This window comes from Zalophus californianus, chromosome 7 (genome assembly GCF_009762305.2).
Source record: "Zalophus californianus isolate mZalCal1 chromosome 7, mZalCal1.pri.v2, whole genome shotgun sequence".
Lineage (NCBI taxonomy): Eukaryota > Metazoa > Chordata > Mammalia > Carnivora > Otariidae > Zalophus > Zalophus californianus.
Window position 1 is genome coordinate 12,498,408 of NC_045601.1, and position 20,564 is coordinate 12,518,971.

General features: G+C 43.4%; 1 protein-coding gene across 1 annotated transcript in view; it reads right to left on the minus strand.

Moving 5' to 3' along the window:
- Positions 1 to 20,564, minus strand: part of TIAM2 (TIAM Rac1 associated GEF 2) — a 191,229-nt gene that overhangs the window by 112,771 nt on the left and 57,894 nt on the right. The window lies entirely within an intron of this gene.

Here is a 20,564-nt window from a genome sequence, read left to right on the forward strand (position 1 = left end):
TATTTTATAGTGCACAGTTCGTACTGTTAAGTACATTCGTATGGTTATGCAGCCCGTCTCCAGAACTCTTCCCTCACAAAACTAAATCTTCCCAGCCTCCTCCCTGGAGCCCTGGCACCCACCATTCTATTTTCCGTCTCCATGAATTTGATACTCGAGGTAGCTCATGTAACTAAAATCACACAACATTTGTCTTTTTGTGATGGGCCTACTTCCCTCAGTAGAATGACTTCAAAGCTCGTCCATGTTGTAGCTTATGTCAGAATTCCCTTCCTTTTCAAAGCTGAGGCATATTCCATTGCATGTGTAACACCCCACTTTGTTCATCTACTTATCCGTCAGTGGACACTCAGACTGCTTTCCACCTGCTGGCCACTGTGAATGCTGCTGCTATAAACACGGGTATACAAACCTCTCTCTGAGACCCTGCTTTCAGGCCTTTGGGGTATACACACCCAGAACCGGAACTGCTGGCTCCTATGGTAATTCTATGTTTAATTTTTTACGCACCACCGTACTGGTTTCCATAGTAGCTGCACCACTGTATCACCACCACCAACAGCGTGCAGGATTCCTATTTCTCCACACTCTTACCAGCACGTGTCCTTGTCTGGGTGTTTGACAGTGGCCATCAACACGCAGGACAGAACATCTACTGCAGCTCCAATGTGCACCTTCTCTAATGACTAGTGATGCTGACCATCCTTTCACGGGCTTGCTGGCCATTTGTACAGCTTCTTTGGAGGGTTATTTAATGAAGCCCGGCCCTAAGTTTCTCCAATAAGGCCAAAGACACAAGTCTGCCTGAGACTACTGTCTACTCTCACGTGTATATTTTAAATTGGGGGGCGGGGGGGGATGTCAAAAGATCCTTCACTTCGGCAGTAGCAGGAGGGTCTTACGAGCATCTCACTCACGGGGCCTGAAACGGCACCTGCTACACTACCGACCACTTCTCGTTCGGTGGGCACTCACACACATATCTAAAAGAGGGAAAAGCCGCTGGGTGAGATGTCGCTAAAACATGGCCCCCATGACCACTCTGACCCCGGGGCTGGATCACAAGAACCCCACCTTTTTTTCTTAGAAAGGGGGAGGGACAGAGGGAGGAGAGAGAAAATCCTAAGCAGGCTCCACGCTCAGGACAGAGCCCGACACGGGGCTCCACCTCACGACCCTGAGATCATGACCTGAGCCAAAATCAAGAGTCAGACACGTAACCGACTGAGCCACTCAGGTGCCCCAAGAACCCCACCTTTTAAAAGTTCAAACTCTGGGGCGCCTGGGTGGCTCAGTTGGTTAAGCGTCTGCCTTCGGCTCAGGTCATGATCCTGGGGTCCTGGGATTGAGCCCCGCATCGGGCTGCCTGCTTCTCCCTCTGCCTGTCTCCCTGCCTGCCTGTGTGCATGCTCTCTCACTCTAATAAATGAAATCTATAAAAAAAAAAAAAATTAAAAATAAAAGCTCAAAATCTGAGTTGTCAGTATTTTCTCTGCTACATCTTAACTTAAGGAACTCGAAGTGGCCAGAGTCGCTCCTGGCGGCCGCCACGAAAACCTCTCCCATGAACTGATTGCAAGGAGCCTCTGTGCTTGTTTACTTTGCTCAAGACCAAGGCCCGGTGATGACCCCAAAGGTGAAAGGCTCCAGGGTCACTCACCCACAGCCGCTTGCTTTGTGAGGCCCTTGTGATCTGAAGGCCACATGCCCAAAGACCAGCACACATGGCGCTCACACCAAGCTCTCCAACATCACTGGCACTGGCAGGACCACTGCGAGGCCCCCCTTGTCAACGGCTCAAGGACGCACAAAGACCAGGATTCAAAGCCACAGAATGGCTCCAGGGTGCAGCTCAGTCCCCAGCAGCAGATTATAACCTCAACTCTTCTTACTACTTTTGAAATCAAGTAGCTTAACTTTCACGTCATATTTCAAAAACATAGCCCTGGACCCTGTCCCCCTTTCAAGACACTGTCCACCCAAGGCCTGCAAATTTGGGGCTCATTCAGTACACACCTGCTGAACTAAATGAACCAGCTTCGCATGGTAGAAGGTTGACTCGACCACAGACTGAGAGCAGGAATCATTCCCAACTGGGTCTGGCCAAAAGACCGACATATATGCCCACGAGGACATGTTTCGATCATGAACACAACACTCCTTAGGGAAAAGCAGGCGGGGGATGACAGAGGGGGAGCGCAATGTGCACTGTTGCCTATGGGAGTGCCTACCAGCCGTTCCAACATCTCCAGCCAACTGGACAGATATTATCGGTCATGCTTCAGCTGTGATTTTTGTCTGGAAAAAAAGAGAATAAATAGGCCAAGTGTTCAGCACCCCTGACTCCTTTACTAAGGGAATTTTATGGTAGTTAAAAACTTTTTTGTTGATAGAGAGGGGGCTGAAAATACGGAAACAACAGATTCCCTGTGAACTTTTTTTAAAAAGAGAAGACATAGTTCAAAGCCCCCAGTGTCTTTAAGTAGAAAAAAATACATATTAGGTACACTAACCCGTGATAATCCATAATAGGAATGCGGCCGTGTAGTAACACGCATTGTAGGTAAGCTAACCTACAACTGATGTTACTAAGGTATGCAAATATGCTCCAGACCCACAGCTGACAAGAGAATTTAGTGAAGTCATTCTGGATAACTGTGCTATGTAGCTTTTTAAGCTAAAATCACAAATAAGAATGATGTTTGTTCTTGCTAAAACTGTAATCAATGGGGGCGCCCGGGTGGCTCAGTCGTTAAGCGTCTGCCTTCGGCTCAGGTCATGGTCCCAGAGTCCTGGGATCGAGCCCCGCATTGGGCTCCCTGCTCCGCGGGAAGCCTGCTTCTCCCTCTCCCACCCCCCTGCTTGTGTAACTGCTCTCGCTATCTCTCTGTCAAATAAATATTTAAAAAAAAAACTGATCAATGACCACCCCCAGAAATGTCCAACAATGTGAAGGAATCCACAGATATGTCACCACAATCCCAATAACCACTGGGACCTACCAAAATCCACAGCAAAACATCTTTCAAAGGGAAATGCAAGATTTACCTTTTCTTCATTTGCCTCAAGCTCAGGCTTGAATTGATGTGTTAGATTCCCAAAGTCTCCATTTCCATGTAGTGTAGAGTTTACAGCAGAGGAAAGACTGCTTTGTCTCTGGCCCCAGGCCAGCTGCTCAGAAGGAGCAACTCAAAGGGAGTAAGAAGCAACCCCCAGGGACCAGATGGTTCCTTGAGGAGGACCAGGGCTGAATGGGGACAGCAAGCACAACGAGGGCATGGGGACACCGCACAAAAGCAGATTTATGGCTGGGCAAGGCGGTGAGGGAAACTCAGGTTCCACCACCATTAGACACCATAGGCTTCTCATAGAATTCCAGCGAGACTTTCATACTGAAATAGGAGCCTCATCCTTGTCCAAGGCCAACATTCCAGATGGTGATAAGAACTTAAGAAAAAAGATGAGAACAGGGCTAGCCATCATTAACCGTAACAGTATCTACTTGGTTTCCTTTATTTGGGGGGGGGTGCGAGGTTGGAGACGGGGAACTTCAATCATTAAAAAGAAAAATCTCAGAATCCTACTCTGGTTTGTGTCAGAGAACTTGAGTTTAAGAACTGTTTCCATCTCTTAAATGGCACGAGTCTTTGAGCAAATTACTTACACACTCTCTGAATCTCATTTCCCCCACTTACAACTTCAGGATAAAAATATCTACCCGACTTACCTCACAGAGTGAGACTAGTGTGGAAATATACATGAAACCACCTAAGAAACTGGGAAACACAGCACAAATCTACAGTACTATCACTAATTTTTGGTTATAAGTCTAATTCTGTATACTATGATATCAAATCTTAGGGCAGTGTATTGTTCTAGACATCTTATTAACTATTAATTATGTTAATTATATGTTTATATACAATAAATCTTCCAAGTTCTGTTAGCACTCTTCTGATTTTTATCAATTTTCCAAATTATAACAGCATCATGTGTCAGAGGTCTGCCAAATGTCAACAAAAACAACGACACAAGCCATGTACTTATGTTATTAGACAGTCATGACAGAAAACGGACAAAAATAACCTAACTGCTCATTGAACAACTGGTATGACTTTAAAACAGTCATTCTCAGCACCACGTCAATTTTGTCCCCGTGGGGACATTTGGTAGCATCTGGCGACATTTCCAATTGTCACAACTGGAGTCAGGGCATCTGGTGGGTGGAATTCAGTCCACGGGCCACAGGATGGGCCCCATGTGTTCCCTGGCCCAATGTGTCAATAGTGTTGAGGCTGAGAAACCCTGCCTTCAAGTTTTACTGCCTGTCTTATTAAAACGGCTATAATACAAGAATACGCCGAAAAATCGGAAACAAATGCATTCATCTCTGCCAGGATCCAAACTTAGTAACAAACGCTGTAAGTAGTGCCCAAACCTGCTTCTCTCATTCTGAGTCAATGAACTACAGTCAGAATTTGAGAACTGAATGCCATGACTCAAAGAGGCTCACTGCTAATCACAAGACTTGAACCCAATTTGTAAAGGAGGCAGGCGAAAGGAGCATCTGGTCTCCACGGGAACAGTGCTTAGGAAGAGTGATCCTTACAAATAAAGTGGGCAGAAAGCAAGCTGCTTCTAAGACCTCAAAAGCTCAACATCCATTGTGGAGCCCTGTCAGTTCTATTTCACTTCAGCAGGACGCCTTCCAAAGGCACATTCACAGACGAATGGACAAACCAATCTGCACCTCGGAACGCCGAGAACAAGCACGGCTGGTGTTAGGCAGGGAGGGGGTAATAAATTCCACAGAAACAACAGCCTGGCTTCTGCACCGTTCACCTCCTAAGGAAGCCAATTTATCACAAGGAGGGTCTCCTCACTCACACCTGTTTTATAACAAATTCTAACATCTGCAGCATTGCTTTAGAAATGTTTGTTCAACTATGGGTCACGAAATTCATGTAATGAATCAGTGATCGGTATTTTTAAAAGAATAGAATAGAAAGAGAGCGGAGTATAGAATAAAATAGGAGAGAAAATAGAGACGTGCATCCCAGTAAAGGTAAAAACTGTTTTATGAAATTAAATTCGCATGTGTGCTTGTATGTTTGCCTGTATACCGAGTTTGAAGAACAATCGTATCTTCATGACCAAAAAAAAAAAAAGTGTGAAAAACAATGACTTATAAAACCCCAACTAGCAGTTGAATGGCACATCTGTTTTAGTAAGACCCAAAGACAAACAAAGTCTAAGAGTCTCAAAATATTTGCTAAATCACTGCCGCAGGCAAACGCCTGAGCTAAAGACAGGAGGAGAGGAGGGGCAACCATGGTCAGCACGCAGTCCTGGGCCCCATAAGCTGGGCACGTGGTCCTCACTCTCCTTCATTCTACAACTTAAGAGAAACTTTCACTGGCTGTTCAAATTCTTCAGAGGAAAGTTAAAAATTACCCACCAGGGGCATGTGTGTGGCTCAGTCGGTTAAGCGTCTGTCTGGCTCAGGTCATGATCTCAGGGTCCTGGGATCGAGCCTCCATGTCAGGATCCCTGCTCAGCGGGGAGTCTGCTTCTCCCTCTCCCTCTGCAACCCCCCATCCCTGTTTGTGCTCTCTCACTCTTTCTCTCAAATAAACAAAATCTTAAAGAAAAAAAAAATTACTCCCCAAAAATGTTAACTGAAGACCTGAGTCTTGAAGGATGAGTGGCATCCTGTTAGATGAAAACAGAAAAGAAGGGCCTTCCAAGGAACAGAAAAGCCGTTTCCAAGACATGGGCACTCTGTGACGGCATGCTGAGTCCCTAAGTGACTGAAGGGAGAAAGACCCCAGCTTGTTCAGGAAAAACTGATCAAGGGCAGCAGGGCCTGACCACTGGTATCAGGGACAAAGTTTAGAGAAGGGGGAGGCGGGAAAGGAGGAGAAGCTGGGGAGATGTTGACACTCGTTAGCCCATCCCCCCCCCATCCCCCTGCTGTCCCAGAAGTACCACGGTGTGAGCCACCTCCTAGGGACACCTGAGGATACAGTCTGGAGAAGGAGCCCACAGTAGTCCACACCTCGAAAATCAGTGCGGGGGCAGCCCTTGGCAAAGGAGGAAAATGTTCTTAGTGCTGGCAGAAACTCAGAAGTTGAAGTGACACACAGAGTTCCACTCACCATCTAACATGAATGTGGAGACCCTCCCACATAGCTCCCCCTCTGTCCTGGGATTCTGAAGGAAACAAAAGGGATGTATGAGCTGATCCCGTCCCCAAAAGGGCTTCTCAGGTGGCGTAGGGAGGGGCTAATTACCAATACGAACCATTTGTAGAACCAATAAGCGAGTTTATGACAATTTTAACAGCATGGAGTTTATGAGCGAGGTGGTGAGACCAACAATCCCACAAATATTACTGGTATGCCACTGGAATGTCAGGGAGTTGAGAGGCCCAGCTACATTTGGGCCATCACAGAAACTGAAAATATTTCAGGGTCTGAGTTTTTTGTTTTGTTTTTTTTTTTAACCACTTTTTCAAGCAAAACTACATTTTAAAATAAAATAATCCTAGTGAAAATAATAGTTTTTTCTTATTGTTTTCTTTTAGAAATTATCAGAACGTCTTTCATACATTTTCATCCATGTTCTTTCTGGTGTTTTGTTTTTGTTTTTGTTTTTTAATATATCAAATGTTCGGTCCCAACCTTTTCTCCCAAGTCTACTTCAAATCTCACCCAAAATCTGGCCAACATCCTTGCCTCTATAGACCTCATGCAGTACATTGGGTGGTGGCCAAAGATTCACAAGATACAAATTTGCTAGCATGACTTTTCAATAACCTCTCGTTTTAAACTTTTATGAACAGGAACCCTTCCACCAAAAGGGAGTTCAGGCTTGGGTAAGTACTTCCCAACCTTTGAGCGGAAACAGAAGCCCTTGCATGGGACCCCGGGCTGTTAACCACATGGCTTCTCAGGGACTCGGAGACCAGCAGGTAAGGTGCGTGCTTCAGTAAAATCAGAAGCAGGCACTGCACTCCCGAACTTCAATCACGTTCTGTGACCAAAATACACCATGGTAATTGTACCTGGTGATTCTTGGCAAAATCTTGCTTCATTATACACTGTTCCATTTAAGTTAAAAAACGAACAGGCTTAAACCACACATTTTTTTTTCCCTCATTTGAGTAGGCGCTTTCCTCACCCTTATAAATGTGGAACTCTTCTACTCCAGCTCAGGATGCAGCCTGATAGGAGAGCTCGTTTCTCTAAGTCTAAGGCTTAAAGCTACAACAGAAGCTGTTCTGGGGTCTGCAAGTAAAATTAAACCAGTCACTGCTGAACTTTTCCTTAAATTATATGATTATTCACAACAAACCTAGTAAGATTTTAGCTGGCAAATTTACAGAAACTTTCAGGGAAAAAATGAATAGCATTAGGTATAGTTTAAATGGCATAATTTAGGGGCCCCTGGGTGGCTTAGTCAGTTAAGCATCTGCCTTCAGCTCAGGTTGTGATCCTAGGATCCTGGAATCGAGTCCCACATCAGGCTCCCTGCTCAGGGGGGAGTCTGCTTCTCCCCCTTCCCTCTGCCGCTTCCCCTGCTTGTGTTCTCTCACTCATGCTCTCTCTCAAATAAATAAAATCTTTTAAAAAAATAAACTGCATAATTTACAGGAATTTGCAATTTTTTGATACCTAAAGTAGATGGACACACAGAGCGAGGGAAAAGATCTAAGGTGCCCTGAACTGCTGTGTGCCAAGGCTACCTGGGGCACAAGAACCCCAAAAGCTTGCAGGATCATCCCTGTCACCTCCAGGGATTAAATAATTTCACCAAGATCACTAAGGGGTCAAGGCAGGAATCCAATCTGGAAATTTTTTAATATTGTTTTAACATATACATTACATCAAAATAATTTTAAATGTTTCTGTACTTTTCAACCTGAAATTATCCCTTTTTTTTTTTTTTTAACAAAGTACAATTTAACTTTCAGGCTTATCTTCTAGAAGAACATTTGTGATCTATGTCCCTTTCATAAAGAAAGCACTAAAAAAGTCCTTCTCTGGCGGTATCCTTTTCCCAGGCAGCAAAGGCTTGTACAGCTGGGAATGGGGCCAGGGGAAAGAAATGAAAAACTGAACTTTTAAGTTGACCGAGGAGCTTTAAGGTTACAATGTAGTCTTTCCATTTCACTGCTTTACAAAAAAACATCACACAAAGGAAAAATCTGTTTTCTTGGTGGAGTAAACTTCATGGTCACTAACCTAAATATCCATTGCAATTTAGAACATACCTCCCTGGGGCACCTGGGTGGTTCGATCAGTGAAGCATCCAACTCTTGGTTTTGGCTCAGGTCATGATCTCGAGGGTCATGAGATTGAGCCCCACGACAGGGACCACACTCAGCAGGGAGTCGGCTTGAAGATGCTCTCCCTCTGCCCCTCTCCCTGCTCACGTGCATGCACGCTCTCTAATAAATAAATCTTAAGACACACACACACACACACATACACACACACACTCTCTCTCTCTCTCTCTCTCTCTCTCTTCCCCAAGGCTGTGAGGGTGGGACATGGTGACCAAGACCAAGGCGGGAGGTGTGTGGATGTAGAGGGAAGGAGCAGTCAAAACCACAGAATAGCCAAGTGGCATCTTCCTGAAGCTTCAATTTCATCCAATGCTAAGTAATTTTATAATTGCTTCAATAAAGAAATACATCATGAAGTAAAATATAAAATTTACATGTTTAAGGTAAAATATAGGAGTCCAACAATATTTAGCATTTGCATTAGGCTGTTGTAGCTACCTCATCAGGCATCCTAGGTAAGATACACTTTCACCAATTAATGCAATATATGTCTACTGAATAACTATTTTGTGTTGGACACTGTTCCAGGCCTTGTGGATATAATAAATAGACCCCCCCCAAAAGAAAATTCCTGCTTTCATGGAACTTTTATTATAGTGGGGGAGGGACGAACAACAAATGAGAAAAGTAAGTAAATTACTATAAGGTGACAAGAATTTTAGCAAAAAAAAAAAAAAATGAAGGGGGAATGGGCCATGGGGGGTGACAGGCTAACGAGGGGTACGGTCATTTTAGAAAGGGAAAGGGAGGAAAGCCTCACCGAATGGTGGCATTTAAGCAGACTAGCAGGACAGAGGCCACGTGGATTCTGGGGAAAAGACACTCGAGGCAGAAGACAGAAAAGTACAAATGCCCAGAGACGCAGAACAGGCGGGCCAGTGTGGCTGGCACAGAGGGGGTCAAACAAGGGACAAGGAGACAGAGAATGCAGCCCAAAGGGACATTTTCAGGCCACTGGCTTTCGCCTCGATATTGAATGTCGTGATTAGAGGGCGGTGACTACAGAGGCTCATCGAGGGGCCTATTTCAAGAGGACCACTGTGGCGGCCCTGTGTTGGATTGTTGGCAGCTTTCTGGAAGCGGGGTGGGGTGGGCAGCAATTAGGCTGATTCAGGTGAGAGACATGTGGGCTGCACTTGGTGGGAGTGACGAGGAGTGGTCTGAGTCTGGATACGGTGGAAGGGAGGGCCAGCACGATTTCCAGGTCGATGGGCATGAGTGGTGGCAGGTCAAGATGATTTTCATTCTGGAAGAATGGGGAAGGCACAGCAGAGGCGGCTTAGGAGGAGACAGAGTTGGGTTTGATCTGTCTGTTGGATATGGAAGTGGCAATACTAAGCTGACAGCTGGACGCAGAAGCCAGTGTTGAGGGGAAGGGTGGGCCTGAGGTACAAATTTGCTACTCCTCCATATGAAGGTGGAATTTAAAACCTAAATGGATGAGCTCTCCAAGGAAGTAAACAAAGGGAAGAGAAGAGGCCTGGGGCACTCCCTGGTGAAGAGGTCAAGGAAATAAGGAATTGAGCACCTGAAGAAAACAAAAGGAACAGTCAGTGAATCCAATTAAGAGGAAACCGAGAGAATACGCTGCCCTTAAAGCCAATCAAAAACTGTATTTCAGGGGCGCCTGGGTGGCTCAGTCGTTGAGCGTCTGCCTTCGGCTCGGGTCATGATCCCAGGGTCCTGGGATCGAGCCCTGCATCGGGCTCCCTGCTCGGCGGGAAGCCTGCTTCTCCCTCTCCCACTCCCGCTGCTTGTGTTCCCTCTCTTGCTCTGTCTCTCTCTGTCAAATAAATAAATAAAATCTTTAAAAAAAAAAAAAAAAAACTGTATTTCAGGGAGGAGACTGTGAGGAAGTGCCACATGTTTCTGAGAGTCCAAATAACAAGGACTGGGAGATAACAGAGCACTGAACCCAGCAACGGGGAGGTTTATCCATGAACCTGACCAGGGGAGCAGGGGTGGAGAACGCCGAGTTGGTGTCAGTGTGAGGATGAGGTCAAGGAAAGGAAAGACGGGGAACGGACAGAGGAATCCAAAACGGGCGGTGGTCCCTGGTGTGTGGGTCTCTTGTCTGCCTGCCTGCCTGCCTGCCTGTCTGTCTTCAGGAGAAATCCCAGCATGTGAATGGAAATAACTGGAGAGAAAATGTGCTGTGTGACAGGAAGAGGAGTTACGGCTGAAATGCTGTCCTTAAGTAGCCAAAGCAGGGGCGCCTGGGTGGCTCAGTTGGTTAAGCGACTGCCTTCGGCTCAGGTCAGGATCCTGGAGTCCCGGGATCGAGTCCCGCATCGGGCTCCCTGCTCAGCAGGGAGTCTGCTTCTCCCTCTGACCCTCTTTCCTTCTCGTGCTCTCTATCTCTCATTCTCTCTCTCTCTCTCTCTCTCTCAAATAAATAAATAAATCTTTAAAAAAAAAAAAAAAAGTAGCCAAAGCAGAAGGACTCTCACGCACACGAGGACGACCCAGCCCAAAAGCAACCACCCTGTACTAGGACAGAACCTTTAGAAAGAACATTTGAGAACAACAACACGTGAGATGTAGTAGGGCACCAGGATGAAAGGGCATTAACTCCAGCACGCAACTCTTGCGGAAGCTGCTTACTGCTTTGTCTTCTTATGATTTCCATTTCTCCCCTAGAAGTCACATGTGTGGGGGGGTAAAAGGGCAAGTGTAGGTGCCAGTTATTTCCAGGATGTTTTACTGGTGTTTTGTATTTCACCTGTCTGGCTGTTTTTGATGCCTTTGCGACCATCCTATCAATGTTGAACAGGATACATCTGCACATACACACACCTATACACCTGTGTATTCCTTGAGTTTATGTATACTCTTCCTCAAGCTCTTTACTCTCTGTTAACTTTTACTATCGTGAGTTTTCGTGGTTTATGACTGTGTATAATGAGTCCTTTCACTTGTCACTCCACCTTCCAGGAGTGGCTGCAGAGGACCTGAAAATATTTTCATTCTCTCTGCCCTCTAGAGCTCCTTTTCACCACCTTCAATCATACAAATCCTCAGCTTCTGTCTTTCCCAGTTCATAGACTCCACTCTGCATCCCTTAAGCCCTTCCTTTCCACACATCTCCATTTTAGGAGCCCTGCTCTAATAATTCTGCCACTACAGAGATGTGTCACGGTCAAGTACAAAAACAGGATACGGAGTATTTTCACTTTCCAATGTTGTCCTAAAGATAGCCAGGATTTTTAAACCTTTATTTAAGTCTTAGGAACGCCCTGGACCAACTCCTTCCTGACATTATCTGTAGTACCTACTACATCCCTTTCCTTCAGTGAAATGATAACTCGGTCTATCACTTTAGATGTGAAGTTTATTTTTCCAAAAGCGCCTTGCATTACCTTGGCACTAAAGTAAAGCCCATCTGCTGTTTTTCTGTTCCCTTCCATGCCTCCCTCTATTAAGGCACAGAACTAACAAATCCTAAACAGTCTTCTATTGGAATAGGATTGCAGGGGGGTAGGGGGGGGAGACTCTTCATCTCTTCATCTAAGGCTGAACCGGGAAGATTGGCAGATGAAGTCTAATCAAAGCTGTCCCGACATCAGAGGTTAGTGCAGCACATTTCCCCCTAAAATTCTCTCCGGTGATAAATCAGTGGGAATGATAACCCCCAACTGAGTGTACGGCTTTGAATTTCATTGGGATACAAGAGAGACAAGTCTTGTCTCCCACCAGAGCTTTAAGTCTGGTCTGATAAGTAAATAGGTAAGTAAATGAAAGAAAGAACGGAGAGAGGGAGGGAAATGGACAGGGGTACATGTGTAAACATATATAGACACACATACGTACATATGTATACACAGACATGCCTCTATCATTTACAAAGAAAGAGCAGTACATACCAAAGTATTTTTGATTCAAGAAACAGCTCGTCTCAGGAAGTGGCTAACAAGATACCTGGTATCCGATCCCAGCTCAGCGACTAACCATCACGGTGACTTTGGACAAGCCACGTCAGTGCTGTGGTTTTGCAGTTTTTCCATTTGAAAATTGCCTAAGGTCCCCTTGCAGCCTGACAATACTATGGGCTATAAACAGCTGACAATAGTGTATAATATATTCCTGGGACACTGACGTTACAGCCTCCTGCCATTTATAAGCCTATTTTAGACAGGAATGAGTCAGAAAGACACTCGCCCTGCCATTATCAGAATTTAAACTATTACAAACACAGTGCTGCATACTTGTGTCAACAGTCAGAAAATCAGGATTATCTCCTACATTATTACTGCCTTTCCCCGTCTTTAATATTGTTGCTATTATTTTCGATTCCAGGCCTTTTTTTTTTTTTTTTTTTTTGAGTCTTCCTAATAAAGCCATTTTTATCTTGGCCTTTACCTAAGGTACACTTAATGTTAAATAGAAATTGCAGAGTATTACTTAAAAAAATTTTTTAATGTCCAAAAAGATCTTGTTCTGAATGTTCCATTAAAAATGATTTCTTTTTAATCTCACAGTGGAGTTAAGGGGTCTCACTAACCCAGTTTATCATCTCCATGTAAATGAACCTTACAAAGTGGGCCAAACCTGGAGGTACGTAGAGGCACAGAAAAGTGTCCCATTAGGGGCGCCTGGGTGGCTTAGTTGGTTAAGTGTCTGCCTTTGGCTCAGGTCATGATCCCAGGGTCCTAGGATTGAGTCCCACATCTGGGCTCCCTGCTCAGAGGGGAGTCTGCTTGGCCCTCTCCCTCTGCCTGCCACTCCCCCTGCTTATGCTCTCTCTTGTTCTGTCAAATAAATAAATAAAATGAAAGGAAGGAAGGAAGGGGTGGGAAGAGAGAAAGAGAGAGAGAGAGAGAGAGAAAGAAAGAGAAAGAAAGAGAGTCCCATCCGACATTTAAGGAGCCCATGCTTTCCTTTTCAGACTTCCCCGTGTTCTTCCCACATCCTCCCGATATCTATGGTAAAAAGAGGTTCTAGCGACCTTGCACAAACTTTAAATCTCTGAAAAAGGGAAGGGAGTATGTCTCTCCTCAGATACAACCGTAGACCACCAAGACAGAAACACCTACTTTACTTAGTGGTTAAGTGAGGGACCACTTAGGAAGGATAATCTCTTGGCAAGGGGCCCAACTCTTTCTTACACTTCCAGGCATCCCTGAACGGGCCGGCCTAAGGAGAGGCCTTTGCAAGTGACTCCCTCTGCACTAAAATATTGAAAGAAAGGTATTCCTACTTGCATTCAAAACACTAAATTTATAGTCGGGCTGGTTTGGACTGGAGTCATAAGGTTCCTCAACAGACTTCAGTTTCCGACTACGAGCTCTGGTAAAAAAAATCAAAGTAGTTGACAAGTGTTAGAGGAGAAGACAGTGCTCTGTCAGAGCAGCCCTTTCCGGGTCCAAAGGAGAAATAATAAATAAAATGTTCCCGATGTTTGTGTTAATTCTAACCTACCTAAACAGTCCTCACCACTGCCTCATCCCAAAAAGACATTTCAGCGACGGACCTGACAATGCATGCTGTATCAACAGAGGAGACACAGTGAAAAACACGCATTGCCTATCCTAAAAGAACTCATAACCCCGTTATACTGAAAGTAAGGAAAAACTACAGAATCCCTAAGTGTGACAGAGGGCCACAGTGAAATACGTAAACATTAGGAGAAAACCCTCACGGCTCTTCAGCAGTACCCCTACTTTCCAGAAATTCTATAAATAATCTTCCAAGTTACAATGACTTCAAAAAAGCTTCCTATTTCTGTCCCTCCACCTACCAATTTTCTGAGAATTACATGCTTGGCCAAATTAACTTGAAGCTGAGGAAGTACTATACCAAGCCAGGGTTCCTCAATCCCTGCTGATAAGCTCGGGGTCCAGATAAATACCTGATGAATGAGCAGCTTCTGAGGGGGTTATGACATAAATCAGCCATTCTACTTGAACTACGTACTCCCCCACACATACACACACACAGATTACAAGGGCTTTCGTTTCTTTTTCAGAAAGTTTGAGACAATACTTAAGGACAAACATTAATAAGCAGTGAACATCAAATTACAAGCTTGAAAAAGAAACTCTTAAACCAAACAGCTCACTCAGCTCAAAAACTAAGGACTGATGAAGTTATATAATAACCAGAAAACTAAAAAATACAGCCTCTGCCACATTTTAATTTCCCTCTGTGCCCTAAAAGAAATAACTCGTAAAGATATAGTCATTAAGGCTTTAACATGATCAGACTGAGAAATGGTACTTCCTTGAGCTATATCAGGGAAAAATAAATCCAAACCACATAGGTCATTAGCTTTTGGAGAAAATGGGGTGGGCAACTGCATGAAATCACCAGTAGGTGTTAGAAAGCATATACACACTCACATTTGAGGGTGATAGAGCCTTATGCAGCCTAAGTACAAAATAACGTTAAGACAAAGAAAAGGTCAGCGCACAACGAAATATTCCCAAAAGGAGTGTTTCAAGAAACATTTAAATCTCACATATAAAATTAAGTCTCAACTCCAGAAGGGGGGGGAAATAAACATTTATAACCTTACCTTTGCCAAAACTTTGGATGTAGCCAGTGTTTCTCAGGCTCTTTTAATTAGTAGAAAAAGTTTCACTAAGTCAGGGTCTATATACAAATCCACAAACTCTCTCTTCTTGCTGCCCCATGGTAAGGCAGGAAACAGCGTTGAACACTTCAAATGCTCAGCCGTTAAGAGCTAAAAACAGATCCTGTGCAATGTTGGATATATTTTTGTCTGCTAGCTACACACCCTCATCATGTTCAATTTTTTCCATTGGTGGAAGAATATGATGTACACTTAACCAGAAAGTGGTTTTCCATGGGCTGCCTGAAGCGATTAGCCAGGACAGCCTGCCATCATGCCTCGGAGCCGCCAGGCTCACCCATGACTGGGCTGCTGTTGGACCCACATTCCAGAATTTACCACCAGAGTTCCATAGGAACTCGGCCCCAAGGTTTGCTGAATAAAGGTTTACTCACTTGAAGGGAGTCTCAGCTGCTTTTTTAAGCCTTTCGGCAGTAAGAATACACACACACCTACCGTCCTTGTGTTTAGAGCAGTAGTAAACGTTCTGTCTCCAAAACCACAGCTGGAATGTTACGGTCATAAAAACCCTGCCTCAAGAGCAGCCCTTCAAAATAATTTCGTGATTTGCAAAATACCGGGTGTACACTTACTCCATGTTCCTTGCTGGAGTCATTTCATTTTTAAGTTAGCTGAGCTGCGGTGCCCTACAATTCAAAGTGCTTGTTATTCCAATAGGTCGCTCTTTTATGAAAAATAAGCACGAGACTGCCTTTTTAAAAAAAAGTGTTCTGAAGTCTTGTTGTATCTTTTGATGAGAGACCTTCAATTTAAAGTATACCCAACAGGTAAAGCGACAGGTTAAAATCATTTTATATTAAGTCTTGGGAAAGGTGTGCTGAAAGGGAGAATAGGATTACATGTGTATAGTTTTAAAATTTTTGAAATTATATTCTACAGAAGAAAACAGCTTAAGCAGAAGTGTTCAAGTTATCCTGGACAAACATATGACAGCAGCTTTTTAAGGCAGTATTTTCATTTTTTTAAAAATGTGGATGGATCTATGTATGCAACTGACAAGATTCTTAATATTCAAGACCGGATTGTACTACAGACATAGAAGATTTCAACTCCCTATCTTGCACGAAAAATGAATCGCGACATATGCATATCACACATCTACACATAGGAGAACATGCATGAACACATAACTTTTTTCCCCCCAAATAGGTTCCATGTAGTTAACACCCACCTGAAGATACACTTTCCAATCTTAATTAGCAAATAATAAGAGCCATTCCATCCGGTCACCTGTCCAATAGTTACTAAAAGTAGTCTAAACTCTACAAAACTTTATTCATGAACACGGAACCAAACAACCTGTAGAGCTGGTGAAGCGCACCTGAAAAACCGCCTTTTCCAATCCCCTCATTTCACAGATGAAAAACGGAGGCCTTAAGTGACTTTCCAAGGTCACAGAGCTGGTCAGCAACAGGCAGGAGAGCAAGAATTTGCCACTCAAGTAACCACAACCCCCAGGACCGAAGTCAGAAGGTTGCCACGGAAGCCAAGTCACATAACAGAAAACACGGGGATTCCCAAAATGTTAATTCGATGTGTGTGTATGTGCGTGTGTGTGTATTAACAAATACCCTGGGCTGGGCACCTGGCTGGCTTAGCAGGTAGAGCATGCAACTCTGAATCCCAGGGTCGTGAGTTCAAGCCCCACTCTAAGTCTACTCAGGGGAAAAAAAAGAAAAAAATACCCTGGGTAAATACAGAAGAAGACAGAATGCTATGTCATCAAGCAGCATCATTTCTGTTATTAAAATAAAAGCAAAATGAAGTATCAGCCAGCATAAAAGAAGTAGTTTCTTGAGACAGAAGAACTACTCCTGAATATAAAGGGAGAGAGAGGAGAATTAGGGAAGAAGGAAGTTTAAGATGATGTGCTTCTCAATGTGAAAAATGTATCAGAAAACAATGAACTGTGTGGAAATATCTGCATGCCCCTATTCTAGTCCTGCCTCCAGATTTAAAAAAAAAAAAAAAAAAGAATCTTATTTATTTATTTAAGAGAGAGAGAAAGAGTGAGCACGGGCAGGGGGGTTGGGACAGAGCGAAAGGAAGGAGCCCCACATGGGCACCCCCTGCCTCTAGATTTTAAGACAATTCTGACCCTCAGATGCGTGTTACATGTAGATCTGCTGATGCCAGAGACGCCGGTAAGACGAATTATCTCCAGTATTCCTCAGACATTTCCAGTGGCTTTGTACTGTCTCGTTCCAGTTTTTAATCACTGAGGTCATCCAAATAACCTCAGTTCTATGGGTGTATAAATGCCCTTAGAGTTTCAAACTAAGAATTTTTAAATTCTTTGAACTCTGCCCAACTACAATAAAACACTCTCAATTTAGTACTCTGTCCTAAAATTACAAAAGCCAGCATATCTCCAAATCATAAAACCAGACATTATCTTTCTAATGCTTCATTCTGAGATAATAACATAACAGGACATATGTGTTAACAGGCATCTAAAGTTAAGTTCCTTGGCAAAGACCTCTAAGAATTACATAAATTACTACTTAAGAATTATTCTATCTTCAAACATACAATGCAGAAGGACACATATAAAAACAAATACGGTAACATGCTAACAATTATAGAATTCTACTGGTGGTGGTGTTCACTGTACAATTCTTTCAACTTTTCGTATTTTTTGCAAATTCTCTTAATAAAAAATTGGGGGAAATGACATATGTACATGCGTGCATATGCACGCACACAAATTCCTATAAACAGAAAATAGAAAAGTAGTTGCCAAGGGCTCGGGCAAAGAAGGAGAGATTGGTAAAAACTTTTGTTACAGAGGCTCCTGGGTGGCTCAGTCAGTTGGGCTTCTGACTCTTGATTTCACCTCAAGTCATGATCTCAGGATCAAAATGCTTTCCTAGCATGGTGTGTACTGCTTTAAGGCCACAGCTTCACAAGTGTTGATGAACAAGAAAATAGAGGGGCACCTTTGGTGGCTCGGTGGGTTAAAAGTCTGCCTTTGGCCCTGGGATGGAGCCTCTCATCAGGCTCCCTGCTCAGCAAGGAGTCGGCTTCTCTCTCTCCTTCTGCCCTTCCCCCTGCTTGCATGGGCGTGCTCGCACATGCTCTAATAAATAAAATTTTTAAACAGAAAATAGAGCCCAGTAGAATCAATGAAAAACTTGATATTTATTAAGTAAAAATAAAGAGCAAAATAAAATTTCAACTTTTTTTTAAAGTAAACGAGATGGCTATACAAAACCAACAGTCAATTTTAAGCTAATCCCAAATGCGGTACTAGCATGGTATATATTGCTTTAAAACCACAGCAAACCTAAATTTCATAATATAAGCTTTTCCTAAGTGTTTCAAAGGCACCAACTCTGTAAAAAACATTTTAATGGAGTCAACTGTCATGAAAATGAGATTTTATGAAATAAATATTTATGAAGTCCAGGTGGGTACCTTACACTACATAATAAGCAAGTCCCAAGAATTTAACCAAATGACCAGTTAATTACTTTTCCAAGAATGAGCAAATAATGAACTGACATAAAAACTAAGATTTAAAACAAATTCTTAATAGAGTTTTCCTTTTTTGAGAGAGAGAGAGAGAGAGAGAGAACACATGCCCACATGAGCAGGGGGAAGGGGCAGAGGGAGAGGGAGACAGAGAATCTTAAGCAGGCCCCATGCTCAGCACAGAGCCCAACCCAGGGCTCAATCTCAGGACCCTGAGATCATGACCTGAGCCGAAATCAAGAGTCAGACGCTTAACTGATTGAGCCACCCAGGCACCCCAATAAAGTTTTCCTTTAAATGGACTTTTTTCTACAGGTCATTATATCCAAATTAAGTACACTTTGACTATTGACAATTATTGATAATGTATAAATTCCTAACTTTTGAAATTAAATAGAATGCTTTCTAATAAGAGGTAATATTTACATATAAATGATAAAAATCTGTATTAAAAAAATCATGCTACCAAAAATAAAACTACAAATGAGCTTCCACCAAGATAAAGTTTTCTGTAGAAAAAATCATTCAGAAAATACACTTATAGATACTAGTCACTAGACACATCTGTTTACAACATTTTTGAAGGGCTCCATGGGAACATTTAAGAAAGTGTAAGTAATCTGTCCAGAATTAAATGTAATCAATTAAAAAGTATTCTATTCAGCCTCCCACTCCATGCACTGTATCTTCTTTTTAGGACTGAAGTGAAATCGTTTAAGCTGAAAGGTTCCTAATCAGCTTAGTTCAGAGAATAATTGAATCTGAGTTTTCTAAGAGACCACAGAGGTCATCTAGCTAGCCCTATCTTGCTTCTAATTTGAGAGCCTCCTACGGTATCCTGACAGATGGGCCACTCTCTTTCTACCCAAATACACTGAGTGATGGGAAGTTCACAGCTCCATTAGGGAGCACATTCCATTGTTTAAAAACCAACTGATGGATGAGAACTCCTTCCAGGGACTTTAAACCAGTCATCCTCAAAATTCTACTAATGAAGTTAGTCTTTCTGTCATTAACAACACACACCCTACTCCTCTCTTCCTCCCAACTACCATACAAACAACAGAACTCCAATTTCATGGCTCTTCCCCTGCTCTTTCTTCTAGTTTATCTGCACAATGAAGCCAGAACCTCCCTTGTAGAACAAACAAGTAAAACCAAACTGTATTTTTCACTGAAAATCAAACATACAAAGAAGTCCTAAGACTTCAGTCTGTGCCTCAGTGGGCTAAGAGTTCAGTGCTCTTGGTAACCACCCCCAGAGTCAGCGAGTTCACAGGCCCTCATCTGTTTGGTGCCACAAAGTCTGGGAAGCTTTAGCGGGTCCAATGGAGAAAACAGAATGGAACCTCGTTCCACAGCCCACATGTGTGTGCAAATTATACACTGCTGCCATTTCACCCATCCAGGAGTCCCAACAACTGATCTTGGGGAAGATGAGCGAGTCTGCTGCTGAAAGTGAGGAAATGACCTAAAATAGAAGCAAAAAGGTTGTGTCTGAACACAGAGGGAAAAATTTACTGCCCAGGTTAGAGATCACACACACAACGTCAGGGCTGTTTAAATGCATGAAATGACACAGGCCAGAGTACCATATTCTTAAGAAACAGAAGCCATTTGTTTGCAAATTAGGCTTATACAAGTATTCTTGAGCACACACCCAAAAAATCTTCTGTTCTATTTTTCTGGAAACATGACACGCTACAAAAATATCTTTATTTTTCCACTACTAATACAGAAGTGGATAGAACTTTTCCAGTAGTCTCTTAACTCTACTATAAGGAAAACAGCTTAAGTAAATGAAACACGGTACCTGACACTCAGTGTTGGGAATACACGAAGGGGTAAATACCGTGGTGGACCCGCCCGCACCTACCCCATCCACTGGGGCCAGCAACCACCCAGCCCACTGCCACCTGGGAACACAGAATCCTATCTTGCCAGATGAACCGCATTTTTTAAGAATCACTGAACACGCTGCTTTGATATAAAATTTTCACTTTTTAAAGGTGGGCAACTAATTTAAATATCCTTAAAAGACTTGTCAAGGACACATTTTGCAGGCCCAACAAAGCTTATCCACAGCCCAGAAGCAGCCAGAAGCCCACCAGGGTGCACCATCTGATGGAAATGGTAAAACACAAACGG